At 48.8% G+C, this 25,893-nt stretch overlaps 1 long non-coding RNA gene across 5 annotated transcripts; it reads right to left on the bottom strand.

Moving 5' to 3' along the window:
* Window positions 1-14,438: 14,438 nt before the first annotated feature.
* On the bottom strand, window positions 14,439-25,328 carry LOC125328123. Of its 5 annotated transcripts, none has more exons than XR_007204548.1 (5): window positions 22,429-25,328; window positions 21,917-22,042; window positions 20,327-20,494; window positions 17,745-18,864; window positions 14,439-16,512 (listed from the first exon to the last, which is right to left on the bottom strand). It is a non-coding gene; the product is annotated as an uncharacterized LOC125328123 (long non-coding RNA). The 5 variants fall into 5 exon arrangements; XR_007204546.1 differs by lacking the exon at window positions 22,429-25,328 and having other exon boundaries at window positions 14,439-15,516; window positions 16,328-16,512; window positions 21,917-22,352; XR_007204547.1 differs by lacking the exon at window positions 22,429-25,328 and having other exon boundaries at window positions 17,745-17,985; window positions 18,704-18,864; window positions 21,917-22,348.
* Between the last annotated feature and the right edge of the window lie 565 nt (window positions 25,329-25,893).

Below are 25,893 nucleotides of genomic sequence, written 5' to 3'. Positions count from 1 at the left end.
TTGAATGTAGCTGGTCACCCAAAGCACGTGGGGACCTCTGTGCCGGCTCCTTGTGCTCTCGCTGGCCGTCCAAGGGATTCACACACTGCACATCCGCCTTGTGAACCCCTCAAAATTCAAAAGAAAGGTAAAGATCTCCCAGGTGAGAAGGGGTCAGAGGTCTGGGAGAGTACAGGGGCTCAGTTCCATGGGAAAAGAGACTCGGTTCCACTGCTGTCAGGACAGCTTGTTCTTTATTTCAGAGCTCGGCTTTGTTTTAATCCCCAAATAGGAAAATGGACTGAGCTAATTGCCCCATGCAGATCTTGCTTCCCACAGTTTTTCACCTTTGTCAGGAAGGCTTTATTGACTTGTAGAAGACTCCAATCTTTCCTCCCCCAGTCTCAGTGGCCTCCCAGCTGGTTTTCTGTCACACTGAGCAGTCACAGATCCCATTTGTCTCAGCTGGTTTTCCCAGAACTCTGACAATCGTCTCTATGTTTTCACACTTGATTTCCATAGACTAATGTTATTTATTTATCCTCATGCCTTATTGGCAGACTCAGGTCTGGTGTCTGATCGGCACAGTGTCTCCACCACCATCTCACAGACCATCTTCTCTGGCTGCTGTACCACGTCAGGGCCTTGTTCCCTTCATCCCTGGGCTTCTCCATTACTCTCTGGTAAGTGTTTGGAAAAATGGAACATTTTTTACCAATTTACACATTTTCATCTTTCTTTTAGTTAGAAGTGTAGGACATGAATTTCCAGCTCATACCTTGGTGGCCAAACTCCCAGCCTGGCCCAAGAAATGCCTTCACACAGCACTTGGCTGAAAATCTGCACCAGCAGTTCAGGGGCCTCTAGGGTTTAAAACTCTCATTTCTTCACCTGTGCTCAGAGGCCCAGTAAAACTCATCAAGGAACTCATTTAGGTAAGAATTTTTCACATTCCATCAGTTGTCTCTGTTTCACTCCTATTTTTTTAAGCTTCAATCAGAATTGTGTCAGCTGAGGATGATGCTCAGGGATTTTGCACAAAGGTTGTCAAGCAGGACAGGAATTGTACCCTCCAAAATTGCTCTCTTTACCTGGTTTAACCTGTGTTTTACTACCTGGCCCTGCCATACTTTGTTGTGTTCCTCCATTGAATAAGTCCTTGGTGCTGCTACTGGTGGTTAAGCTACCCCACATTGTCTTTTATTCCAGTTGGAAATTGATGCAGCTCCAGAGTCAGTCCAAAAACCTGTGTTCTCCCACAAGGTTTTTGCATTCATCTCACTCTGGTAAGATTATAATAGGAACCTTTTCTTCTCCAAGCTGTTCGGCACAGATGAGGTTACAGACAAGGACTGTGGTTGATACATGGCCAAAATGAACTGGTGAAGATGCTGAGCAGCAGGCAGTGTTGGAATAGAGGAGAGATGGTGGACTTGCCCCATCCCTGGAAGTGTCCAAGTCCAGGTTGGAAAGGGCTTGGAGCAACCTGGGATAGTGGAAGGTGTCCCTGCCATGGCATGGGGTGGAAAAAGATGATCTTTAAGGTCCCTTCCAACCCAAACTATTCTGTGACTCCATGATTCCCATTTCCCTGTATCCAAGCAGCCCTGCTGATGGCCCTCTAAACTCTGCTAGAGGTGTGCCAGCATGCAGGACATTCCATTTTGTGGATGGTTCATGTTACCTGGAGAGCTCCAGAGTAATAAATCCAAGTTTTGGAGGGGAGAGAGTTGGGAGGTTAATCCATGGAAAGGATTTTGAGTTAGGCTGAGTGGGCTGGTTTGCTTTTCCCAGGCTGATCTGTGGCTCAGCCCCCTTAGTCCCTGTCCCAGTGGGTGGCAGTCCCAGAGCTGGCATTTTTATTACACAGGAACAGAACACAATATTCTTCTCTTACACTTGCAGTTATGGCTGAACCATTTAGGCATAAACTTCACATAAAACTCAGGCTGGGACAGTGGGATTCTCCATAGCTTCAAAAAACATGTCTTTGCCAAGCCTCAGGCACGTTTCCTTCAGCGTGCTGGTGGCTGACAGGAGCATTTCCCAGCTCAGCAGCATCCCCGGAGCTCAGATGGAATTTTACCCTCCACACATTCAGGCAAATCTCCTGAACATGCTCCATCCCCTTGTTTCAAGGTCTGCACAGGTCCTGCAGTTGTTCTCCTTAGAGGTCAGCAAGCACAAAAACAGAATCAGGATGCTTTGGCTCCGTCTCCCATTTCCTGTGGAAGGCCGGGCTAGGAAACAGATTAAATGGATTACATTAAATCCAGATTAAATCCTGGCGTATTCCCAGACCTGGCTTGCCTGTTCACATCACCAGTTGCTCAGCACCCATGTGGGCAGAGCACTCCATGAGAAGTCCATGCCCAAACCAGCTGCCTTGTGGGAAATGTTGTGGGAAGGACCCCAAAATCATCAGGGAATGGTTTGGGTTGGAAGACACCTTAAAGCCCATCTCGTTCCACCCTCTGCCAGGGGCAGGGACACCTTCCACTAGGCCAAGCTGATCCAAACCCCATCCCATAAAGAGAGAAATCTTCCAATCTGGCACTGCACTACCTCATGGATTTGAGGTAGAATGAGCCTTCCCTGAGCATCTTTTTAACACCAAATGCTGACAATCACAAGAAAACAACATTTAACATACAGCCAAGGGCAGCTTCTATAGAACAGTGCCTGAAGTTGCCACAGCTTCTAATTTAGGAGCCTCAGACTTCTCCTCTGCTTTCTGTCACCTGGCATTTGCAGGCTCCTCTCAAGCTACAAGAAAAATGCATCTCATTTTTCAAAGGCCAGAACTGCTGGTGCAGAAAATAGCAAAGTGCAAGGGGCTGAGCTCTTCTTCTGCCTTCCCTGGGATAAATCCAGCTTCCCTCACCACCTTCAGCTGATTTACTCCCCTTTTGGTGTAACCCAAAGCAGAATCTGCCTCTCGATGTTTTTCCACAGCATTAGGGCCTTTAAGGAAAATCCTACACAAAGATTTAGGCGCAAACAAAATCTCCTGCTTTCCACAAATCTGGCTGAACTCACACTGCAAAGGGAAGCACAGGGGAACTGAAGCCTCTTGCAGGGGACAGGGGACTCTCTCTCCAGCAGGGTCAGCTGTGCATATATTTACACATGATATTAGCGGGAAAAAATGCAAAATGGGTGCATGGTGACCCAAGGTGGTCCAAATGTTCTGTGCTATCATTCCTGCTGGGGTCAAAGGCTTTGTGGGTTGGTGCCTTGATAAGCCTGGCGAGCTAACGAGCGACAGCTTAATCAGCACAGATAATTCTTCTGCAATATAGGAGGCAATTGCAGCCTTTTTCCCTGTGTTTTAGGAACCTTGTGGATTTTTTCAGTCACAAATATGAGATAATGCCGTCCAACTTGACCTTCCCAAACAAAGCTTTTGCAGAATAATATCCATCGGTATTCAGGAATATCAGTTTATCTGGGCTGGTATTTTGTACACTGTAGCTGACCAACTGGAAAGAACACCAGGAACACTAAGAAAAACCTTTAAAATTAATTCAGTTTTTGTATACATGGATGAAATCTGTTGGGTGCTGAGTTCAAGGAGTCACTCCTGTTATTTTCTGGGAGACACCAAGCATGGAGACATCTGTGGGGTCTCATCTCTTACCTACCCAGAGATGACCAGCTGTTGCAGTATTTCTGGGGAGGGAAGTTTTCAGCTAAACACCATGAGCTTTGCATAACCCATCCCTTCACCCTCCACTTTCTACCCCTGTGCTGGCCAAAACCACACCTGTGAGAGGCTGCCAGGAGGGCCCCCTGAAACAGCTGTTGTGTCTGGAAGCTGGAGACAAAGAGGCTCTGCTCAGACACTTGCTCAGAGTAAGAAAAGGCCGTGGCAGAGCAGGAGGAAGGCAGGACAGTCTGTGAACCCCAGGGTTTTCACCTCGAACCACCACGCTCCCCCTGCACTCCAGACAAGGTGTGTCACCAGTCCAGATTGGAGGGTGGGGGATACCCCGTCTCCCACCTCCTTTGGCTCGCTCGAATTTCCCCCGACTGGAATTAAAAGGAAGAGTCAGGATGGTGCATTGCCAAATTCCCTCGGTGGTGGTCAAACGGGAGCGGCTGCCCATCCCCGCCCCTCGCTCGTTTGTTTGTGCCTGTAATCACTGGATTTCCCAGCTGGTCTCCCAGCCCAGGACCTGCTTAACTCCAGTGAGCAAACACGAGTAGGGGAATTCGGTCCAAGCAGGCAGGTGCAGTGGCTGGATAGCTTGTGGATTTCCCTTCTGCCACCAAACAACAGTTGCTGCACATATGTTGCGAAGATAAAGCCTTGTTTGCCGTCGGAGGGGGAAAAGCCAGAGGCTCCCTGCAATTCGGGAGTCCTGCTGTCCAAAGAGACGTGAGAGAGAAAGAGAGGTGTGTGTGTGTGTGTGTGTGTGTGTGAAAACAAGGGAGGATGCTCTCCCAGCAGCTGAGGAATGGAAGTTGAAGCACTTTGATCTCAAATTCCTGCCAACAGGAAATAGCAGTTGTGGAGTTATATCTGCATCCAGCACTGTCTGGAGTGTTAGGTTCAGGTTAGGCTTCCCAAGGAGGCTTCTTAAAACATAGGAGAGGTCTAAAATTTGCTGTAAGCACCAGTAGGGGTGCAAAAACCCCTTCTGTAATTCCATTTAGCAATCTACAGCTTAGCAGAGAGGAGGGTGGGCAGTGACGTGGCCGTGGGCTGTGACTACCCCATGAGGAGAAGATTTCTGATACTGGAAGGATGATTAATTGAGCCGACGAAGCTGAAGTGAGCCTGAAGTGCTAAAAGCTGCAATTAGACAAACTACACCTAGAAGTACAGTTCTGAGTGGATGGAATTAAACACTGGAGAAATCTGTGTGGGATGGCAGATCCTAGCCCACTCCTCTGCATGGTGATGGCCACACATACCACTTTCTCCTCTTGGTGTTCCCTGTTTCTTTTCCAGCTCCCTTTTGTCTTTTCCAGGGGATGCAGGGGACATCAGGGCTTGAGATGACTCAAATGTCCCTCAAACCATGAGTGAAGACAGAGAGAAGAGATCCAGTCTAGCAGGGTTCAGTGTTTACCCACCCAGACCAGCTGGGAAGTCTTGGCTTTCCCCTAAAACATTCAGCTTAGGGATAAAGACTCCAAATTTCTTCCCCTGTCCCATGCAATGTTTCCAAGGGACTAAGACAGACAGAGAGGTCCAGCCCCATGTACAGATGACCTGTACATAAAACCAGTGCCACCAGTGCCTCTGGCCTTATTCCATCCCCCCAAAGCAGCACCCACTCCTGAAGTCTACAAGAGCTCCAGGAGGCCAAGGCTGAGAGGAGAGCAAGACCTCCTGTTCCTAACAGCCTCTAATCCCTGCCCTCCATAATCAGTTTTAAAATGGCCATCAAATCTTCCCTCTGCCTCTAATTGAAAAAGTGATGTCAGCAGTAATCTGCTGCCCCAATTTATCCCCATATATTTGGGGAGGTTTTGGGCTAATGCATTGTTTCATAAACATATGTTTTAGCCCAGCCGTGTGTGCACACACACAAAGAGAAAGCTCTGAACACACTGCACCAGTTATGGATCCTAATGCCTTAAATATTACTTTTAATACTAATGTCAGATTATTAAAAACATAATCCATTCTCCTGATTGGACCTAATGTAAGCAGGAGGATAAGAGGACTTCTATCCATGCATTAACACATTTCATGGAGTGTAAAGCCACTTTCTTCCTCTTAAAACATAAGGTCAGGAACTAATAGAATCTGTACTTGAAGTGGGTTTTTAAAACATATTACATAGAAAGTTTAGTGAAAGTTAATCTGTCGATAAGTGTCAGCTGGAGCCGTGTGGGTAAACAAGAAATAAATATAATTCACATGCAATTTTTTCCCTGTTAAAAACCTATCTGTGCACTTTAAAACATTTATGTTTAAATAGAGCAGAGACCAGCACTAAGAAGCACTCAACCCAAAGCAGCTTTATATAAATGTATTGCAAGGGACTAAAATAAAGTAAGCTACCCAAATCTCCCAAAGATAAAGGGAGAAGGGCTCTGACCCCATGTGAATTCTCCCCTCATCCCAGCCCTGTGCTGTTCCTGGGCTTCATTCCCTGTTCTTGTGCACCTCTCTGTGACAGCATTCCCCATCCTCCCACATCTGCTCTGTGCCTGACCAGTGCTGGGGCTCCGGGGCAGCTTGGCAGTGCTGGGGCAGCGTTCCTGGCACCCTGGTCCCCACCAGCGGGTTTGTCACCTCTCCATGGTGCCCAGCCTCTGCCAGCTCCTCCTTGCCAACTGCAGGACCTCCTCAGCCACACATTCCCGCTGTGGAGGGCTGGGCTGTTTCCCAGACCAGCCCCCTTTGCCCATTTCCTTTGCCCAGCCTCTGGAGAGGAATTTGGAAAGCCCAAGCCAGGCACTGAAGCAAAGACAATATCGACAAAGGGCTGATTTTTGCCCCCAAATTTGGCAAAGCCGTCATTTTTAAGCAGCCTCAGCTCTCCAACACTGGTGGAGGCCAGGCAGCTGACCCTGCTGCAGCTCATTTAATTGCTTATTTGGGGGTTTAGGGGCTAGCAGGTGATTTGGGAAGCAGACTTTGGAGCACTGGTGATGCCCTCCCGGGGGAAAGCACACAGCCAGCTGCCCAGCTCTGCCTCCTCCTTGCTCCAACAGCACATTTGGGCTGCTCCACCACCAGCTTTACACGGGAACCATTTGGTTCCCCTGAAATGGATCCAAGAGTCGCTGCAGGGGGTGCTGGCTGCCAGGGGAGGGAGACGAGAGGGCAGCAGGAGAAGCGGGAGGTGGAAGCTTGCGCTGGCAGGCACCAGGACTTGGCCCTCGTGCTCCCAGCCACATGCCAGAGATTTAAGCTTCATGAGCAGGCTCCAGCCACCAGAAAGAGATTGATGACATATGGATTTCGTACATCCAGCAAATGGGAGAAAAGCTCTCTACGGCTGCATGGGATTAGCAGAATTTCCGCTCCGTTCCTTATAGCCAGGGTCCTGCAGAAGGGATGTATTGCTGAGGGGACAGGGAGTGGGCGGTGTTCAAACATTTCCACCACCACTGCAAGTCACTCCCGGTCAGCCTCATCTCAGTGGCATTGGAGAGGGCTGGCACAGTCCAAGACCCAGGCAGGAGGTGTAGGGAGAGTAGAAGAAAAGCCATAAGGGGCGGGACCTGGAAGGAATTCAGGTCCAAGTGGGTCCAGACCGTCCCTACAGTAAAGACAAGCAATTCCCCTCCTTCCCTGTCTTTCCATAGTCAAAAGTTGTGACTGGTCTTTCAGGCAGGTGCCCAAAGGTGGCTGGTGTGTGGCACAGGGCCTTGTCTGTGTGGAGTGGTCATGTGGCCTCTACTCCAGGGCCAAAATGAAGGTGGCGCTTTGTGGGGAAAGGCAAAGTGGAATGAAGGTCCCAAAGGGGATGAAGGTCCCAAAGGGGATGAAGGCCCCCTCAGTCTGGCAGAGCCTCCTTCATTCAGGGCTTAAATCTGCTGTGTAAAGCCTAGAGAAGAAAGAGTGGAGAAAGAGGCAGATAGATCAGAAAAAGCGCCAGAAGTTTGATTTTCACATACTTCCAGGAAAATGTGGAATAAAGTGATTGCCCTATCCCTGGAAGCGTTCCAGGCCAGGTTGGACAGGGTTTGGAGCAACCTGGCCTAGTGGAAGGGGGGATGGAACAAGGTGATCTTTAAGGGCCCTTCCAACCCAAACCAGTCTGGGACACTGTGATTCTATGATTTGGCGTTTCCCACCCTGTCACACAGTTCAGGCAGCCCTTCCTGGTATGGACATAAGTTGTAATGCTGCTTTCAACACAGCAGCCTCGAGCTGCTGCAGGTCCTTTGGCCAACTATTCCAGCACCACAAAAATCAAGCAACAGGGACTTTCACTCAAGAGGCTCAGTTTTCAGAATGAAAAGACCCTTTTGCCTTCAGATATCTTCAGGACATAACTGTTAAGCCAGGCAAACATCGTGCACCAGTCCATGAGAAAAGTCACCAAAGAAGGAAGAGAAAAAAAATTAAAAATAAAATCTAGGATGCTGGATAGTGAGCCCCAGACCTTGTGGGGCTGTGTTATTTTGGGAAAACAATAGGAAAACGAAGTAAATGAAAATGAGTTTGTGAGTCTGATGGTGTTGGAGGAGGAGAGAGCTGCTATCTAAACCCCTTATGTGGCTTGTGTCCTTAGCAGCAGCTGAGCATGCCTCAGGGGATCAAAAATCCCTACAAATGGGAATTCCTTGGCCATCTACAAGGCTCTGATTTTGTCATGGCAGCCACGGGAGCCATGCATTCGAATTAACTCCCTGAAATCTCGCAAATGGATGGAGAAATACCTCTAATTCAGCAGGTTCTTTCTTTCACTTCCAAAAGATGGTGTTTTGCCACCAACAGCAATTCAAATCAGAGGAGATATCACTCAGCAGGGAATTATCTCCTGTAGCTGTGCCTGTGTCCAAGACATGGAGCCAAGTGGGGATGTGGAAGGAGTGAGGGAACATGACCAAGGTCAGGATGAGATGTGGAAAATTTGATCAAGAGCTGGCCTTGGGCAGAGCAGCGTTGCAGATCCATGACAGCGCTGGCTCTGAGCACCAACCAAAGAGGAGGCAGAAATCAGAGCTAACGAAGAGGCAGCTGCTCTGGCACTGCCAGCTGGGCAGTGGTCCTGGTCACACCGCTGCCTGCTTTTCTGTATTGGGAAATTTACTGTGTTTGGACAAGTTCAGAGATTTCAGGGGTGCAAATTCCAATTAAATACTTGACACCTGTAGAACCTTGGTGCCACTGAAGCCATGGCATTCTCACTGTGGCCACTGCCCTCCAAGATGTTGGCCAGTGGCCATCAGTGCCCTGGTGGGATGGTGGTGGGTGTGAACTCCGGAATGGCAGCTCCAGCTCAGGGTCACACCTCTACCAGCTCTCTGCAGAGTAAATTAGCACCTCCTCATGCTATTAGTGAAAGATGGAGCTGTCTGTCTGCGTGGAAGTGCCCCAGGAAGGTGTTCAGGACAGATATTTTACTATTTAGAAGCACCTTTAAGCCGAGTCCTTCATTTGGTACCAGGCCAGGGATTTCCCCCCCTCCTCTAATCTCTGTGATTAAGCTAAAAATTAATACTCTGAACCCATAGACACATCATCTGCTGGGAACTCCCTCCTTCTTTATATTTAAGTGCCCCTTAAGCAGTGTCACCAGCATGGCAAACACTTGTGGGTTGGCACCAATGTCAACATCACAACCTCTATATCCCCTTGACCCTTCAGCAAGACACTGCTGTGGCAGGAGTAAAAGGAAGAGAAGCAAAGACCTCCCCATGAGAGGAGTCACTTTTGGGAGGCTGTCAGGTCAAGCAGAAGGTGGACATTGCATTAAGGAGTGGTCTGTGTGACCATCACACACCCAAAATTATGGCAGCCCCTTTGCACGTGGCACAGGGAAAGTGGCAGCTCATTTATCCAGGTTGGGAGCAGCACGCTGGACAACACAGGGAGAAGAGGCTAAAAATCACCTGGAAACACAGGCAGCTGAAGTTTAAAACATTAACAAATTTGGCAGTGTCTCGTGTTCGGCAGATCAGTGAGTATTGAAACAAAATGGGGCCAGGAGCTAATTATATGGAAATATTTCTATTTTCACATTTCACTGGAAGGCAAAGCAGAGAGTATAGCTAATGTATCTCCACCACTGACAGGAATATTAAGTTTTCTGTCATCTTGCTACCACAACTACCTTTCTCAGCATGCATTCTGTCCTAGTTCCTATTAAGGTGAGAGCAGAATCAAACTCATTAATTGTCTGCATTTTAGATATGATAAGAATTTAGTGGTTGGTGTTAATTAAACTACAAAACAACTCCTCTTGCTGCCGTGTGCATTCCAAGTTGGAGCAATTAATTCACTCACTTAAACTGATCAAGATTTAATTACCATCACTCTGTGCAATTACTCCATAATTAAAGTAATTTGGTTCATTCCACTCGCTGACAGTGTCATTGAACAGCCATTCATAGTACCAAAAGAAGTGATAATTAACTTAAAGAACAGCTCAAGGCAGTTTTACACAGACTTTTTGTTATTCCTAAATATACCTATACAGGAGAAAGAAGCCTATCACATAGTACAGGTGCTTCCCTTGTAAAGGGGTTCAGATCTTCTGTGTTCAATTTTTTTCAGCAAATGCATTGTAACAAACCCAATTTTTGGGGAAGGCTCTGTAGCTGTCACCAGACAATGCAGCATTTCATACAGGCAGGCACGATAAAACCTGGATCCTTGCAGCAGTTCAGGCATTCCCTGCCTGTTCCTGGAGACTCCTCGCTAGGAAAGGAAAAAAATAATCCTCAGTAAAATGTTCCCTCCATCCAGGTAACACTGCCAGATCTCAGATCTTATTAAGTATCTTTTGACAGACCAAGTCCCCAGCTGATGGGACCAAGGGAAGGCAGAGAAATCTCAGGGTTTTTAATGATCTCAGTCCCCAGGTTGTTGACAATCATTGAATCATAGAATTATTTGGGTTGAAAGGAACCTTAAAGATCATCTCGTTCCAACCCCCTGCCGTGGGCAGGGACACCTTCCACCATCCCAGGTTGTTCCAAGCCCCATCCAACCTGCCTTGACCATTGCCAGGGATCTATAAATAAATATCTGGTCTAGGTGTTCATGGCATGTCGACTCAGAACCCAATTTTGTGCTTATTTTATTGCAGAAAATGATTTTGCCAGAAGGGTTATTCCTCAAGGTTTGGAAGTGAATATTGCTGCCTGTTTTCAGAAAGGCTGTTTGTACTCACAAGTACAAAGCTGGGGCCCCTTCTAAGAGGCCAAACTTATTAGACCAGTCTAATCTTTCCCCAGTAACCTTGTGCAATGCCCATGCCAAGCTCTCTCCAGGGTGGGCAAAGAAAGAGCCAGATATATCTGTCTGTCCTTTCTTTTGAAGGATGGAGCAGCAGTCAGGACCTTCAACACATTGTCCACCCATTTCAAAGTCAAGCCTTCTCAGCCCAGGCACAGAAATTCAAAACGTGTCCTATTGCAATCATTTGGACATGAAGTTTGCAATATTTGTACCGATTTCTTTTCCCCCCACCATAAAAGTGATGTTAACCTAGAGAATCATCTCAAACAAATGGAACAAGCACACTTGCCTTGATCTGATGGACAGCGTGGACCCCAACCAAGCCAGGTTACAGTGATCATGGATCAGCCAGGAGAAATGAGGCTTTGTAATTATCAAACAACACAACAACAACATGGAAAACATGGAAGTTTAAGAAGAATGTAATGGGTTTAAACTGAAAAGGGGGAAATTTAGGTTAGATATACAGAAGAAATTCTTGCCTGAGGGTGAAAGTGGTGAGGCCCTGGCACAGGGTGCCCAGAGAAGCTGTGGCCACCCCTGGATCCCTGGAAGTGTCCAAGGGCAGGTTGGATGGGGCGTGGAGCAACCTGGGCTAGGGGAAGGTGTCCCTGCCCATGGCAGGGGTTTGGAATGGGATGGTCTCTAGGGTTCCTTCCAACCCAAACCATTCTGTGACTCAATGATTCTGGGGTAAAATTAACACAAAGTTGTTTAAGCAGAAGGTGAACAGCTCATAAAGGGAATTGTGGCCCCTGGCTCCATGTGGCAGCAGATCCCATGTGGTCCTGCACTCTTGTGACCCACTTTGGAGGTGACAGGTTCCCTGCAACTCCTCTCCTCGTGCTCTTCCCTCAGCCATTAAATCCACAATTCTCAGCAATGCCAGACCTCCCCAGAAAGCTGAGCTATGCCATGAATTATTCCTCCACCTGCAGCATCCATAAATCAGAGCCTTTTGGTTGGGCTCCCAAATGCTTGTTAGCCTTCCGTGACTCAGCAGTGGCTAAGTTAATGTCAGCTCTACCCAGGGGAAAATACTCAATATTTCTTTTTACTTAAAAAGAAAGAGGGAAAAAAAAACCCTCAAACATTATTTTTAAGCTCCTAAAAGAGCATTACAAAAGAAAGAAGGGAAGAAAAAAAGAGACTGTGTAAAGATTGCTTACCAGACTCCTTTTACAATAGTCAGCCACACAACAGAAATAGGTGGACATTAATTCATGCTAACCTTGCACACCTAAATACCATTAATTCATCAAAACTAATAACATTAATTCCTTCAAAAATGAGATTAAAGACAGGCACCCCTTGCAGTCATAATCTGTGGCTGATGACACTAAAATGAAACCGCCAGTATACAAAGCTACCAGCAGAGCTTGCAGAATCTCATAAATTGCAGCTGGCAACACATAAATCCTCAGGACAATGTACATTATTTTCTGGGGAGCGGGTGTTTGCACACCAATTGCCAGGCAAAAAGCAAAGCAAAGCTGTAAAACTTCTCCCCCAACCCAGGAGCTGTTGCCAGTTGATGTCACATGATGCCATTCGGACAAATGCTCACCTAAATCCATCAGGCTGGAGCAAGATTCAGGGCACATGTACTGAAAAACACTTTTGCTTTAAGTTTGTAAACCCAGGGAGCAGAAACCTCTGAGCTGGAGGTGCCCAGATCCTCTGGCAATGCGTGCAAGGCTTTGGGTACACAACCTACCCTCACTGGGAGATGTTGGAAGAGCTAGGAAAGGTCTTCAGCAGGACCTGCTGATGCCTCTGAAGGGCACTGAGATGGCTTTGGGGTGGAGAAGGGCTCAGCTGTACCCTGGCTCCAAAGGCAGCTGTAAGGAAGTTAAAAGCTTTCCTTCTGCTTTCACTGGGTTTTGGCCATGGGAATGGCATCAAGCTGAGTCAGGGGAGGTTTAAGTTGGGTATCAGGAAAAGGTTCTTCACTCAGAGGGTAATTGAGCACTGGAACACGGTTCCCAGGGCAGTGGTCACAGCCCCAAGGCTGCCAGAGCCAGGAGGGTTTGGACAACGCTCTCAGGGATGCCCAGGGTGGGATTGTTGGGGTGTCTGTGCGGGGCCCGGAGTTGGACTGGATGATCCTTGTGGACCCCTTCCAGCTCAGGATATCCTATGAATGTATGGACTTTGGTGGTGAGAGAGCCTCTCATCTGCTCCTGAAACATCCCCCTGCTACTTTTGCTTATGCTGGAAGAGCGAGTGTCTGATCCCAGTGCTGGGCTGAGCCCCGCCAGGATCCTACTGTGCTTGGGCTGCCAGCGTGACCCTGTCCCTGAGATGTGTCACACTTCCTTCCCATCCTCTCTGTTGTACCCATTGCATTTTCCTTTTCTTCCAGGCTCAGGTGAATGGTTTCACCTGCATTCAGCAGGATGGGCAGCTAACCCACAGCTTTTACCTCAGGGCTCCTTTTTCCTGTGACCACTGCCCTGAGGGGACCCTGACAGCACATGCCACACCCAGCACACCTCCAGGTGCTGGGCCCACAGCTGTGTGTCACCTACAACATCACCTGCACTGGTTTGGGAGTTCCACTGATACCAGGGCAGGCCTGCGAGGGCACTCACAAACCTACAAATTCAACAAATTTCCGTCTTGCACTCTGAAGTCTCCAGTCTACAGAAGGTGGTCAGGATGAGGGCATGATCACCCCTACTGCTGGTGGCCACAGAGACCCAGAGATCATTTCAGGAGGCAGCAGGATGCTGCTGTCCCAGCCAGCTTGCCTGGCAGCACTGCCCAGGGCTCGTGAAGGACGGCGGCTGGTCCCACCAGCCCTGTGCCGGTACATCCAGAACACCGGAGGTATTATTTCCGATTAAGACCAGATTAAGCCCATTTAATTTTAACTCAGATTAAGCCCCTATTTAGAACCTGGCCCTGTTTCCAATGCAGCTGGGCTGACCCCCTCCGTCCCCCCCAGGGGGCTGTGAATCACCGTGGAGAGATGTTGGGTACCACCCAGCCTCTCCCCCATCCTCCTGAGACAGAGCAGCTAACACTCTGAGTTACTAAAATAAGGCTTTGATGGTGGGCACTCATGTAAGAGCAGTGTTTTAGGATGGGGTTTAATATTTTGTGGCTTCAGGAGGGACCCCAGTGCCTGCAGTCCACGGGGGTGTTGGGCAGACGTGAGCACTGAGGAGCTGAACTGGTTTAATCTCTAAATAACGATGGAAGTGCAAGTGTGTGAATTACTCCAAATGAATGTATCACCCACACACGCTACACTCTCTGCATATCTAATTACGCAGCACTTGCTCCTGCCCTGCTTTTGAAGAAATACTCCACAAGCCACCAGTGCCTTTCAAACAAGTGATTACAATGCAATTTCGGGAAGGAAGAGTTTGGGACCCTTTCAGCCTAGCTGAAAAACAGCACTGGGGAGAACATAATCAATCTCACTGATTTTTTATTCCTATTTGTGTAAAGAAGGCACCCCAAAGCTCCAAATCTGTGAGGAGATAGCCCCAAGACAAGCAAAATCTCTGTTTTTCAAGAGGAAAACAGATTTTTTTTTTTCTTAAGAACAAGGCACCACAGCAAAGGCAGGTTTGGCAGCACTTTTTTTTTCTTTTATTTGATAGATTTCTGGAGTAGCTGTTATTCTGACTTTACCAACTCATCCTTCATCCTAACCCTGCACTGGGCTGTGATATGAAGTGACTGTGTGGTGTGTTTTCACTTCCTATTGACTGGTTGTGTACTTCCCTCCCGCTAATCCCTTGTTAATGGACACTTTCTTTGAGCCAGCTGAGATCTGAGTTATGTTGTCTTTGTGCTTCTCGCAGATTTTATTACTTGGATATCTTTGTTTTCATTATTTCGAGATTTGGGGATTTTGTCTTTTCCCTTCAGATGGATTCATGCAGTTAGAGACGGGCTGGCCTCCCACAGCTCCTGTTTGCATTTGATCTGGGAGCAGTGGGAGAGCAGCTCCTGGGATGGAAACAGCACAGTCCCACACTTCAGCAGCCAAATCCAGGAGAAAACCCACTTTTGGCATTTGCTGGAAACCACCTCTCACTTCCAAGGGAAAAAAATAAAGCAAATCCACCACTCACTCGCTGAACTGGGGTGCGCTGGTTGTGACTGGGCTGTGCTGGAGGGTGCACACACAGCAAGATACAAACCACCCTCAGCAGCAGGGAGGTGGCAGGTGGAGCAGGCAAGGAGGGGACAGCCCCCCAGCTCTGGTCCTGGGATGCCAAGGGACTTCCAAAAATGCAGAGCCTGAGGCTGATGGAGCATGGCTAGGTACAGGCTGTCATGGAATCATGGAATCACAGAATGGCTTGGGTTGGAAGGGACCTTCAAAGGCCACTCAGTCCAACCCTCCTGCCGTGGGCAGAGACACCTTCAACTCATCAGGTTGGTCATGGTGTGGGGAAGCCATTGGTGACGTCCCTGGACATGGTGCACGTGGCAGTGAGGTTCACGGGAGGTTCAAGGACACCACTCTGGTCTTCAGAGGAGGCAAAAAGGGCAATGCATGGTGCAGCAAGGACAGATGGAGAGCCCAGAAGGAGTCCTCTGGCAGCAGGGTCCCACCTGCAGGAGGGACAGGAGACCCACTGGGAAAATCCAGGGTTGCAGGACAGGCTTCTTGGGAAAGCAGAGAGGGGGAGATCCTGCAAAACCACCGGCAGAAGGGAGACACACAGTTAAAGACTTATTCCTCCCAATCAACTTGGAGCAGAGCTATAAAACTTTTCTTTTCTTTTTCATTTAAATATATTTTAGCCCCATCATCCTTAGGATGGGCACAAACCCAGTCCAGGGAGGAAAGGCAGAGTAGTCAGTGGTGGCATAACCTGAGCAGTCCCGGGAGAGCCAAGGCTGCCCACAGGGACCAGACAGGTCACCAGGGGCAGGTGGGAACTGGAGTGATGCTGAATTGGGTTTTCCAGACCAGCGGGAAGGTGTTTTCTAGTGGAGAAATCAGAAACTACCCCATAGTTTCAAGAAATGAGACAAAAATAAAACCCCCAAGAGTTCAAAGGAATATGGTTTGAGGGTGAGTTTCTCGGCTGGGACACAGAGCCTGGTGCTGGTCATGGCAGAGCTTTGGCCACGATGTCCCTGGAGCTGGGAACCTGCTCTTTGCAGACTGGGAACTGCTTCCAGCCAAATGCCACAGCTCAGAAAAGTCCTGGCGTGTTCAACATCTCCACTTTGTCTTCTTAGTGCCCTCTCCTCAAAAAATCAAAAACAAATCTGATATTTTGGTGCTTCCTGATAAAATTTACCTCTGTCAAAATGACCTTTTGGTTAAACAGCACTAGCTGGCATTAATCCTATTATTTCATCATGATTATTATTTTTTATCAATCCAACACAGCTGCCATTTCATCTGGCACTGAGTGAGTTGAAGTTCTCAGCTGGGGCATGCCGTACTCTCAGATGTGTGAAACGCTGATAGCCACAACATGAATCACCCACCCCTTGCCCTCCTGCCACCCTACAGTTGGCTCCAGGTCTACATTGAGATGGTCAGAGAAGTCAGCTCAGCATCAAGAAAAATAATCTCTTTCCAGTTTGTGGATGCACCAGATGAAATTCAGAGTTGTCTCCCACGGTGCCCTCAGCTCCTCACGGTTGGGCAATGCCACAGCGTTCCTCAACCTCTGCAAAAAGGAGGAAACGTGATAGAATTGCTGATGTCTTGAAAGGGATAACAAATACAAGACAGCCCTATTCCAAGATTGATTTTAAGGCAGATAAAGATGAGGGCTAAAGCATTTCAAATCCAATCCAACAAAGTCCTTAAGCGGCTGCTTTAAGGCAAGCAGAGGAATAATGCCATCGACTCAAAGGGGGTGTTTATCTGGTTATATTTATGAGGGCGCTTAAGGGCTTTGCTGGATCAGGGTGTCAGGTGTGGGAGGAGAAACGCCCCGCTCGCCTGCCCGCCGTGACCTCAGCACACCCAGCCACGCTGCACAACTTCCTGGGAAAATGCATCCAACGGGAGGTGCAGCCGTGACAGAGCCATTGGAAGGGCAGCACAGCCTGGATGGGTGCCCAGGGGATGTGGTGGGGTCTCATGAGAGCTCATCTCTCTAGTCTGGAAGTTGCTGATTCCACCTGAGAGCCAGGCATGGGTGAGGTGACCTTTTGAGGTCCTTGTTTCTGTGTGAGGGAAGGGTTGGAATTGCAGGAGGGGCTTGCACTGAGCTGCTCCTGCTGAGCCTGGCCATGGATAGACATGGGAACGGGCATGGATATAACCATGAGTGTGGACATGGAGAGTGACTTTTTACAGGAGCAGATAGTGAGAGGAAAAGGGGGAATGGTTTTTAATTGACAAAATTCTTGATGGCTAAAGACTGGTAGAATTGGGAATTCTAAGCCTGGAAAGGAGAAGGCTTCGGTGTGACTTCCAGTGCCTGAAGGGAGCCTTCAAGAAGGATGGAGAGGGAATTTTTACAAGAGCATGGAGTGACAGGGCAAGGGGGAATGGATTCAAACTAAAAGAGAGTAGGTTTAGATGGGGTATTAGGAAGAAATTCTTCCCTGTGTGGGTGGGGAGGCCCTGGCACAGGGTGCCCAGAGAAGCTGTGGCTGCCACTGGATCCCTGGAAGTGTCCAAGGCCAGGTTGGATGGGGCTTGGAGCACCCTGGGCTAGTGGAAGGTGTCCCCGCCCACGGTGCAGGGGTTGGAACAGGATGGGCTTTGAGGTCCCTTCCAACCCAAACCATTCTGTGATTCTGTGATGGATGTGCAATGAAATTAGGTCTGAATCACCATAAGGACCCTCTGGGACACACCTGAGAGCAGATTCCTGCTGGCAGTGGGAGCCTGTATTGGGACTGGGAATGTCCCAGCCCGTGCAGTGGAGAAGGGACAATTATTTACCAGAGCAGGTCCTTTCCTCAGGGCTTCCCAAGGACCTCATCTCCAATGAGTTCATCCAATGCAGCAAATCCCTTCTCTTGCAACCCTCCAGATGAACCAGGCCTCAACTCCCCTCCCAAGACCACAATCTGGGTGACAATCCCAGAAAAGAAGGAGCCTTAGAAGATCCCTCTGGTTTTAGGAGACAGTGTAGGACAGTGGCTGCTGCTTCTGCAACTCTTCATTTGTCCTTTACAAGGTTCTGTGATTTAAGAATGTGTGTTAAATCTTCTGCAACAATCAATTCAAATATACAAGTTTGGCTATTCAAATTACTTTTCCAAAAGTACTTTAAAATGCATTAAGTTATTAATTGCCTGCTGGCACTTTAATCAAACGGGAAAATTGACATAGCCAGAGGCATGTATTTTTGTGGAAAGGAAATTTATTTAAGAAGAAACAGCGGCTCTTACTGCTTAATTTAAACTGAGAAAACTGTGGAAAATCAACTGCTATGGAAAATTAATAAAACATTTCCAGCTGCAAACAGTGACTAATTGTACAAGATGAAGACTGCCTAGAATTAATAACTTGCAATCTTCTGTGTGAAGAACCCCCTACCAGTTCAATTTACTGGGAGATTAAATTACTTCTAAGTTTGCCATATTAAAACAGAACATGAATAAAATGTTAGTGAAAGCACATCTATTATTTACTGTCTGTGATATGGATATAATTATTTCCAAACAACCACAATGTGACGTGACTGGCAATATTTAAATTATTTGCTAAAGAATGTAGTTTTACCACCTTGCTTCCTATAAAAAGAGCCCAAATGGGTTTTTACAGATGGCATATTTCTGCCACAGGGAATTATGCCCTCATCCTCTGCCCCATGGTGCCCAGCATCCCTATGTTACTTCTCTTTTAGCCCCACCTCTCGTCTCCCCCCGCTGCCCCATATCCTATGAACTCCGCACCTCCTTCGCCTTCTCGATTTTTGTGTTTTCTCCCCCTTTTTCAAGCTGACTGCACAGAGTACCTTGTGCCAACAAGAGCTTTGGCAGCGGTAGAGCATAATCAGGCAAATGTTTTCCCCATGCACGAGGGCCCCTTGCTGATCCCAGCGCAGAAAGCTCACCTGTGGAGACGGAAAACTCACGCTTGTCTTTTTCAGAGTGTGCCAAGCTCGCGGGACGCACGAGCCCCTTCCAAGGAAGCAAAAAATAGGGAGGCAAACACGAAAACCCAGGCAAGAGGGTGTTTGTGAAAACCCAAACAAAACCCAGCAGGATTTCCTAGAAACCTGCGAAGGAGCAGGAGGTGGGAGAGCCATGGAGGATGGAGGAGTTGCCAGCCCTCGAGGCTTCCTGCTGGGATGCTGTGTGGTGGCCCCAGTGCATTGGTAGGTGCTGAGATAATGCAAAGAAAGAGGTTGTGCAATGGTGTGGCTTAGGTAGAGGGGATTTTCAAAGCCCCGAGTGAGCTGGGAGTGAGGAGAGACCACCTGGAACATGTTTGGGACTGATGAGATTGGCCACATGCTCACTGCCCTGTCATGAGATGCAAAACTGGAGAGGAAGGACAATGAGGAGCAGCTGAAGGATCTGGGGGTGGGGCTCAGACAGGAGAAAAGGAGGCTCAGGTATGACTTTGTCCCTCTCTGCAACTCCCTGAAAGGAAGTTGGAGCCAGGTGGGGATCGGGCTCTGCTCCCAGGCAACCAATGGCAGAATGAGAGGAAATGGCCCCAAGCTACACCAGGGAAGGTTCAGATTGGACATTAGGAGGAATTTCATCATGTAAAGAGTTATCAAGCATTGGAATGGGCTGGCCAGGAGTCACCATCCCTGGAAGTGTTCCAGAAAAGACTGGACATGGCACTCAGTGCTCTGATGTGGTTGACGAGGTGGTGATCAGTCAAAGGTTGGACTTGACCATCTTAGAGGCCTTTTCCAACATAAGCGATTCTGTGATTTGATGTGAAAAGACTTCCAGGACCTTAATATAAAACTGAGACCCCCAAGAAGACCCCAAAGAATAAAGTATTGCAGAGAGATGGTGTGGGAGGATGTTAATGGGCCATAGGGTGTCTTATCCTCTGCTTGGAGAAGACAGGAAGAAGGATGGTGTGGCAGCACCCCCACTTTAGAGGGGAGAAACTGAGGTATAAAGTGACCTGGACCAACCCATCTCTGGACAAGCAGGCTGGGCCTTTGTGTGGGGCATCTTGCAGTCACAGCCCTGGCAGAGAGACCACCCCACGTCCCTGTCCATCCACCCAGCCACTGAGCAGAGCTGATACCCCCAGCAAAGCTTGGGGGATATAAGGGCACAATTAAGTGCTCTCAGGAAGTGACAGAAAGGGATGAGAGCCATGGAGCTGGATGAACCACAGCAGGAATCACTCCACAACTCCTCCAAACAGAAATAAATGATTCTGTCATTAAAGCTCGGCATGGACATGGTTAAATACAGGTGCATTAAGCCAAAGCTGCCCAGGCAGCAGTGTCAGAGAAGGAGAGGACCAGCCACCCTCTCCAGCTGCTGCTGGAGGTCAGAAGAAGTTAAGCATGGAGTGATACCTTCACACCTTTTCTTTACCTCCACTGCTCTGCCACGATCCTGCTTCCAGCCAGGGGTGGTCCTTTGGACCTGCATGTGCTCCTGAAGTGAGGAAATCCACAGCTCCATCATTTGTCCTCACCTCAGCAGGAGCCATTTACACTTGTGTTTAAAGGGATATGGTCGTGCTCTGTAGAAATAACTGTGCTGCAGAAAAAGGAAAGGGGCTCTGTGGTAACTGTGGGCACCTTGTTTGCTGTTTATCCCCATCTGTCCTTAAGTGCCCTTCCCAGCTAGAGGTGATCCTTGTCCCTCACACTCTCTGCCTGGGAAAGTCTCCTGAGGAAGATGCTGAGCCCAAGCAGAAGGCCCTGAGGAGATGAGTCAGCCCACTCCCAGCTCCTCAGCTTGACACTTTGGGAGAAGCAGCTCATGTTCACAGAATCCCAGAATATCTTGGGTTGGACCTTAAAGCCCATCTCATTCCAACCTTCCTGCCCTGGGCAGGTATACCTTCCACTATCCCAGGTTGCTCCAAGCCCCATCCTTGGACAATTCCAGGGATGGGGCAGCCACAGCTTCTCTGGGCACCCTGTGCCAGGGCCTCCCCACCCTCACAGGGAAGAATTTCTTCCCACTATGCCATCTAACCCTGCCGTCTGGCGGTCTGAATCCATTCCCCCTTGTCCTGTCACTCCAGGCCCCCATAAAACCCTTCTTCTCTATCCGCAAAGCAGTGAGTTGCAGCTCAGATCTGTTGGTTATCTTGGAGAATGTGGATGGAGATGGAGTTTCCCAAAGACGCTTTCACATGTCAATAATTGAGTGTGGCACATTTAATCACCGTAGTCCTGTTGCTGTGCAAACCTGGGGACCTCTCCTCTTGATGTCAGCTTAGACCCGATTTTCTAATTGCATTACCTGGGTAATTAGATAGAAATACAGCAACCCTGTGCTGCACCAGAGCGAGGATCCACTTCCTAGCAGAATTAACCTGGCTTTAGTATGGAAAACTCATACACACACACGGGCACACAGACACATTCAACTTAACCCGGCTGCGATCACACGGATTAGACCGTGGGGCTTGTTCCCTTCAAGAAATGGCTCAAAATGACACAGGCTTGGTTCCAAATGGACTGTAATTTGAATTCCAGCAATTAGAGGTACGAGACAACGTGGAAGCCGCCACGTTCCCACCATCCAGCACCTTTGCAGGATCGCCCAACAGCCCAGTCCAGCCCAGCTTGAGATGCTCCGGATTTGGGTGCACCAGACACCAAGGAGCATTTTTGGCTTCATGAAAGCCCAATGCTGGGAAAGGTTTTGAGTGTTATGGGCTTCCTCACTGAGTCCTGCAGGTGTTTGGTGTCACAGCACGTCCCCCGTGATGGTGGCAGCACCTGGGGAAGAGGGAGGGACTGTTTTTTGCAGGCAGAAGGACTCGCTGCAGCCATGACTGGTTGCCACCGTGCCCTGCTGTCACCATGCCTACTGCCACTGTACCTTTTCCCAGCCAGGGAGGAGAATTAGCTTCACCCTGGAGTGGGTTCAAGAACAAGAAAGAAAAGAATAATCCCCCCACGGCAGGGTGCAAGTCTTGTAAAAACAAGTGGCTGTAGCACTCACCTGGAGTCCTGGTGAGATTTGTTGGCCTGGTGAGATTTGTTGGCCTGAAGGTCCCGTCCTTTCCCTCGTGGTCCATGCAGAGATGGGGATGTGCCCACACCTTCATGTCCACTGGCCAGGGACAATCTGCACTGACCTTGGCCATGGTGTGACCAGTGAGGAGTAGGAGGGAAAAGGCATCTTCATGCAGAGGGTGGCTGGTATTTAACACAGGTCCAGCCCCTTTTCCAGCCCTTCACGCCTATCTGGGACAACCTGGTCTTTCTTTGCTTTGAAACTCCCATTTCCCATCCCATCTCACCCCTGCCCACACTTGTCCCACCTGTCCCCACCACCCTCAGCCACTATATCTCTCTGACACACCACCAACCCTCCCTTTCTCCCTCCTTTTGTTGTTCCCGCCCCGCCCTTTCTTTTTTCTTCTTTTTTTTTTTTTTTTCCCTCTAAAGAGAGAACAAAACAAAACAAGAAAAGGCGATGCCAAGCCGATCCTCTTAACCCAGCGTTCTTACCCCGGGGAGGGCCCCGGCAGCGTTGAGGCGCACGGCGAAAACCCCCACGCATTTTGTCCTGTTTCTTCAGAGCAACTCGAGCAAATTGAAAGCCGCGGAGGGGTGTGTGCCCCCAGGCACTTGGTAAATCCACTTCCTTTGTCATAACAAGAACAAATCCCACCTTTGAAGTTTTTCCTTCTTGTTACAAGGGGAATGTCTTTTGTTTAATCCATTTTAGCCTTTAATGCCTGACCTGGATCAATCCTGTTGGGTAGATTACACACTACTCACGCCGACTTTAAACTACCCTACAGGGATTTTTATTCTTCCCCCCTTCTCCCCACCGCATTTGTGTGAGAATCTCAGCAATAATCGGCATTACGACTTTAGACTATCACTCACTTTGAAGGAGGAGACTGTCCTTTAACAAAGGGGAGGGAGGGGGAGGAAACCCTCAAATATCAAACAGATTTAATCAGCTTTGAGGCCTTTCAATCTCATATTCATACCGGATCTTTACTAGTTATGAAAATCAGTGCAGAACTTGGCTGAGCTCTGTGTCTCCGTGTTCTCCTCCCCTGTTTCATGCTCCGTTCAGGACTGAACTCACTTTTGCAGCCTTCCCAGTGCTGGTCCAGGGGAAATACGGGGAGTATCCACCCAGGACTGCTGCAAACAGCCTACCAGGGTGTCCATCACCCACACCATGCCTGAACTGCACTGTTCTCCTCCTCTTCTCACGCCAGTGGAAGAGGCTGAAAACTGCTGCCAGGAGGACCCAGGTGACCCCCATGGTGACCATGACTTCCATGGTGGATGGATATCGGCACAGAGGATAAATCTACACATGAACTCATAACCTCCAGCTCCTTAAACCTTTACATTAGGACTTGCTGTGGCAAGTGGTGACCCTCAGCTCTTGCCATCTCCTTATTTCACAAGACAACCTTTGGCAGGGGCTGCCTGTGTTCCCTAAAAGCTACTTAGAGCAGGAATGTCCTGTCCCAAAGCCTTCTCCTGCTGGCAGCTTCTCCCTTTTCCTGCAGCACTGAGGCACCGGCTGTGCTGTGGGCCTTGTTAACAGACTGACATTGGCTTCGCTGCTGTTTCTCGTGGTTTAAGGCCAATCACCAGCCTTGTGCAAAGCCACAGGGCTCAGGCACACGCAGAGCTGCAGGAGAGCTCCAGAGGGGACTGCAAACACCATTTCCCACTCCTTCCCAGCTCTGGCACCAGGATGGAGCTGATAGCATTCCCACCAGTCTTACTTTGCTCCTGGTGGCCACAAAGTGGAGAAGGTCTGAATGACCCAATCCCTCCCCAGGAGCTCTCTGTCTTGGAAAGCTCCAAGGCAGAGGCTGCACATGGTCCCCTCATCATGTCATTGCTCTTCCAACTCAAACCAGTTTTTCCTTGAGTGCAGCTTTGACCTTTCCCCAAGGAACAGGAGAGCCAAATCCTGCTCCAGGAGGCTCATAGTCCATCTCCCCTCACCAGATGTGGCCCAGCATCACTTCTGTTCCTTCCCTCTGGACTCCCTACAAGTTGCCTACAAGGTTTTGAAGCCCTGAGCTGGGCACAAGGCTTCTCTCATGCCTGGTAGGAGCACACAAGGCAGGATCACTTCCTGCCAGGTCTCACATGTGGCTCTCTTTATAATAAACACCCTAAATAAGTTTTTCTTTGCTGTCCAATCAGCCTTCGGCTGTGATTTGTTCTGCCTTCACAACCCAACCCCCCGTGCCGCTGCTTTCCCACCTCTTCTCCATTTCATACCTGTGTGCCCAATTTTGCTCTCCTAAATGTCCCCAGAAGCCCTGGCTTTGAGAATTTGTAACTGCTCATTTCTGATCTTAGTTCATCCAGGTCTATTTTGGACTTCTGCACAAAGGCTCTGGTCTCTCCCTGTCTCCAAGGGCCACAGGTGCACCAGCTCGGTGTCTCATCCATCCAAGCATGGGAAGGCAAGTGAAAGGGATCAAATGACCCAAATATGCCAGCAACATCTCACATTGCAGCCCTTAAATTCCTCTCGTCTTTGAATGGCTGTTTCTGGTGGTTTCTGCTCCTGCCCCATGGGTAGATGCCCTATTGTGGAAGCTCAGAAGACTGGGAACATGAGGACATTGAGGAGACTGATGAATGCCAAGACAAGATTTGGGCAACTCAGTGACATCTCCCATCCTTGCCCCTCAAGCAGCTCCCAGCCAGAAACCAGCCAAGGTCACCCCAAAAAGTCATCCCACAAGACATGGGAACCAAACGCTCCTGCCACCACCAGTGGCCACATTTGGGGCCCCAAAACACCTGCCAGGACCCTGCTGCCTCACCCTGGGGAATGAAGCAAAGAGCGGGATTGTTTTACAGCAAAAATACACCCCTGGGTTAGAGCAGCTGTGGGTCAGAGTACCAGGATTAGAGTACCCGTTCCTGACAGCATCAGCCTGGGAGATAAAGTGACTTTTCCTTGGCTTCCACAGGGCCAAGCCTTAGCAGTGGGTGTAGCAGAGCATTTTGGCACGTGGAGCCAGCGGACTGCTCAGGAAGGGGCCAGGGAGCCCCCAGACATCCCCCAGGACAGCCGAGTAAGGAACCATCTCCTTTCACTTTTTATGAGATTGATATGCTTTGAAATTAGTAACCCTCCATTAGCTCTCCAAATAGCTCCGAATCATTAGGGTCAGTACGTCTGCACTCCTCAAAATGAGCTTTTACCTGAATTAGCATCTCAAAGAGGCAGGACTCCCTTCCCCGGTTTTAATTCCAGCGTCGCGCTGCACATCAGGATGGTTTTGGTGGCCAATCCAAGCCCCGCATCCCAAATACATTCAGAGGAACCTGCTGGCTTGTTTAAAATGTTCTTTTTCCTTCCCATTCTTTACTAAATGCCTATTATATTAATGTTTAAAATCCATTTAAGTTCATCATGGGTGGCTTTGTGAAAGGACAGCGGCTCCATCACTGTAATTAGATGATTTATTGCCCTCTCGTGGTGACACGCGCTAACTAGAGAAGCTGTGATTTAAATTGGATGATCCTTCCAAGAGTGTTTGAGTGAGAAATAAAGGGAGAATTATTAATACTATTAGAGAGCAGTGGCGTGTTCGTGCAAGGGATACACTGTGCTGGGAGAGGGATTAGCCAAAACTTGCTGGTTTTGCAGCTGAGCGTGGCTTTTCCCCGGTGTGGGACCGGCATCTCCCTCAGCCAGAGCTGTGAGCAGGGCAAGGTGCTGGCACAGCAATGGGCACGGTGTTAAAAACCAAGCGTTAGCCAAAATCACTGGGTTTAGAATTGGAAACTCTGGGGAAACCACCCCCATGAGAGGAATCATTGCTTCATCCCAGCCAGGTGTCCCATCTGCCTCATAAATCGGGATGTCTCTGTCTTCCCTCCTTTTCAGAGGCTGCTGGCCACCGGAAAGAGTGAAGGAGGTTAAATCTTTTTTTTTCATTGAAATTTTAGTTCCTTTCTTCTTCCTGC

Source organism: Corvus hawaiiensis, chromosome 6, assembly GCF_020740725.1.
Source record: "Corvus hawaiiensis isolate bCorHaw1 chromosome 6, bCorHaw1.pri.cur, whole genome shotgun sequence".
NCBI lineage: Eukaryota > Metazoa > Chordata > Aves > Passeriformes > Corvidae > Corvus > Corvus hawaiiensis.
This window is presented reverse-complemented; position numbering and strand designations above follow the sequence as displayed.